The sequence below is a fragment of the Cherax quadricarinatus genome, unplaced genomic scaffold (assembly GCF_038502225.1).
Source record: "Cherax quadricarinatus isolate ZL_2023a unplaced genomic scaffold, ASM3850222v1 Contig450, whole genome shotgun sequence".
NCBI classification, from domain to species: Eukaryota; Metazoa; Arthropoda; class Malacostraca; order Decapoda; family Parastacidae; genus Cherax; species Cherax quadricarinatus.
The window spans coordinates 6,461-10,000 of record NW_027195476.1 but is presented as its reverse complement, the minus strand read 5'-3'; the positions used below and the strand labels follow the sequence as shown (position 1 = coordinate 10,000).

General features: G+C 38.2%; 1 long non-coding RNA gene across 1 annotated transcript in view; it reads right to left on the bottom strand.

Annotated features, from left to right (window-relative positions):
• Nucleotides 1-338, bottom strand: part of LOC138851379 (uncharacterized) — a 1,412-nt gene extending 1,074 nt beyond the window's left edge. The window contains exon 1 of the long non-coding RNA XR_011391189.1: nt 1-338. This exon is cut by the window's left edge and continues 342 nt beyond it. This is a non-coding gene — a long non-coding RNA (uncharacterized lncRNA).
• Nucleotides 339-3,540: the final 3,202 nt, after the last annotated feature.

Genomic DNA, 3,540 nt, shown 5'->3' with positions numbered 1-3,540 from the left:
GTTAATGATGTAAGAATGTGCGAAGTGAGACATTGTTAATGATGTAAGAATGTGCGAAGTGAGACATTGTTAATGATGTAAGAATGTGCGAAGTGAGACATTGTTAGTGATGTAAGAATGTGGGAAGTGAGACATTGTTAATGATGTAAGAATGTGGGAAGTGAGACATTGTTAATGATGTAAGAATGTGGGAAGTGAGACATTGTTAGTGATGTAAGAATGTGGGAAGTGAGACATTGTTAGTGATGTAAGAATGTGGGAAGTGAGACATTGTTAATGATGTAAGAATGTGGGAAGTGAGACATTGTTAGTGATGTAAGAATGTGGGAAGTGAGACATTGTTAATGATGTAAGAATATGGGAAGTGAGACATTGTTAATGATGTAAGAATGTGGGAAGTGAGACATTGTTAATGATGTAAGAATGTGGGAAGTGAGACATTGTTAGTGATGTAAGAATGTGGGAAGTGAGACATTGTCAATGGTGTAAGAATGTCGGAAGTCTGAGACATTGTTAGTGATGTAAGAATGTGGGAAGTCTGAGACATTGTTAGTGATGTAAGGATATGGGAAGTGAGACATTGTTAATGATGTAAGAATGTGGGAAGTGAGACATTGTTAGTGATGTAAGAATGAGGGAAGTGATACATTGTTAATGATGTAAGAATGTGGGAAGTGAGACATTGTTAGTGAAGTAAGAATGTGGGAAGTGTTAGATGTAAGAATGTGGGAAGTGAGACATTGTGATGTAAGAATGTGGGAAGTGAGACATTGTTAGTGATGTAAGAATGTGGGAAGTGAGACATTGTTAGTGATGTAAGAATGTGGGAAGTGAGACATTGTTAGTGATGTAAGAATGTGGGAAGTGAGACATTGTTAGTGATGTAAGAATGTGGGAAGTGAGACATTGTTAGTGATGTAAGAGTGTGGGTAAGTGAAGAATATGGGAAGTGAGACATTGTTAGTGATGTAAGAATGTGGGAAGTGAGACATTGTTAGTGATGTAAGAGACATTGTTAGTGATGTAAGAATGTGGGAAGTCTGAGACATTGTTAGTGTGGGAAGTCTGAGACATGTAAGAATGTGGGAAGTCTGAGACATTGTTAGTGATGTAAGAATGTGGGAAGTCTGAGACATTGTTAGTGATGTAAGAATGTGGGAAGTCTGAGACATTGTTAGTGACGACATGATGTGGGAAGTCTAAGATATTGTTAGTGATGTTAGAATGTGGGAGGTGAGACATTGTTTGTGATGTAAGAATGTGGGAAGTGAGACATTGTTAGTGATGTAAGAATGTGGGAAGTGAGACATTGTTAGTGATGTAAGAATGTGGGAAGTGAGACATTGTTAGTGATGTAAGAATGTGGGAAGTGAGACATTGTTAGTGATGTAAGAATGTGGGAAGTCTGAGACATTGTTAGTGATGTAAGAATGTGGGAAGTCTGAGACATTGTTAGTGATGTAAGAATGTGGGAAGTGAGACATTGTTAGTGATGTAAGAATGTGGGAAGTCTGAGACATTGTTAGTGATGTAAGAATGTGGGAAGTCTGAGACATTGTTAGTGATGTAAGAATGTGGGAAGTCTGAGACATTGTTAGTGATGTAAGAATGTGGGAAGTCTGAGACATTGTTAGTGATGTAAGAATGTGGGAAGTCTGAGACATTGTTAGTGATGTAAGAATGTGGGAAGTCTGAGACATTGTTAGTGATGTAAGAATGTGGGAAGTCTGAGACATTGTTAGTGATGTAAGAATGTGGGAAGTCTGAGACATTGTTAGTGATGTAAGAATGTGGGAAGTCTGAGACATTGTTAGTGATGTAAGAATGTGGGAAGTCTGAGACATTGTTAGTGATGTAAGAATGTAGGAAGTCTGAGACATTGTTAGTGATGTAAGAATGTAGGAAGTCTGAGACATTGTTAGTGATGTAAGAATGTAGGAAGTCTGAGACATTGTTAGTGATGTAAGAATGTAGGAAGTCTGAGACATTGTTAGTGATGTAGGAATGTAGGAAGTCTGAGACATTGTTAGTGATGTAAGAATGTAAAGTCTGAGACATTGTTAGGAAGTGAGACATTGTTAGTGATGTAAGAATGTAGGAAGTCTGAGACATTGTTAGTGATGTAAGAATGTAGGAAGTCTGAGACATTGTTAGTGATGTAGGAATGTAGGAAGTCTGAGACATTGTTAGTGATGTAAGAATGTAGGAAGTCTGAGACATTGTTAGTGATGTAAGAATGTAGGAAGTCTGAGACATTGTTAGTGATGTAAGAATGTAGGAAGTCTGAGACATTGTTAGTGATGTAAGAATGTAGGAAGTCTGAGACATTGTTAGTGATGTAAGAATGTGGGAAGTCTGAGACATTGTTAGTGATGTAAGAATGTAGGAAGTCTGAGACATTGTTAGTGATGTAAGAATGTAGGAAGTCTGAGACATTGTTAGTGATGTAAGAATGTAAAGTCTGAGACTTTGTTAGTGACGATAGAATGTAGGAAGTCTGAGACATTGTTAGTGATGTAAGAATGTAGGAAGTCTGAGACATTGTTAGTGATGTAAGAATGTAGGAAGTCTGAGACATTGTTAGTGATGTAAGAATGTAGGAAGTCTGAGACATTGTTAGTGATGTAGGAATGTAGGAAGTCTGAGACATTGTTAGTGATGTAGGAATGTAGGAAGTCTGAGACATTGTTAGTGATGTAAGAATGTAGGAAGTCTGAGACATTGTTAGTGATGTAAGAATGTAGGAAGTCTGAGACATTGTTAGTGATGTAAGAATGTAGGAAGTCTGAGACATTGTTAGTGATGTAAGAATGTAGGAAGTCTGAGACATTGTTAGTGATGTAAGAATGTAGGAAGTCTGAGACATTGTTAGTGATGTAAGAATGTAGGAAGTCTGAGACATTGTTAGTGATGTAAGAATGTAGGAAGTCTGAGACATTGTTAGTGATGTAAGAATGTAGGAAGTCTGAGACATTGTTAGTGATGTAAGAATGTAGGAAGTCTGAGACATTGTTAGTGATGTAAGAATGTAGGAAGTCTGAGACATTGTTAATCACTTATTCACATATTTACATCTTTACTAAAAAGATGTCATTTAAATAATGTAATTCTCATTCTATTTTCTTGAGAAAATTTAAATTGCGTAATCAAGAATTTTATTCTCTTGTGTGTGTGTGTGTGTGTGTGTGTGTGTGTGTGTGTGTGTGTGTGTGTGTGTGTGTGTGTGTGTGTGTGTGTGTGTGTGTGTGTGTGTGTGTGTGTGTGTGTGTGTGTGTGTGTTCACCTAATTATGGTTGCAGGGGTCGAGACTCAGCTCCTGGCCCCGCCTCTTCACTGATCGCTACTGGGTCCTCTCTCTCTCTCTGCTTCCTGAGCTTTGTCATACCTCTTCTTAAAACTATGTATGGTTCCTGCCTCCACTACTTCACTTGCTAGGCTATTCCACTTGCTGGCAACTCTATGACTGAAGAAATACTTCCTAACGTCCCTGTGACTCGTCTGAGTCTTCAGCTTCCAGTTGTGAACCCTTGTCCCTGTGTC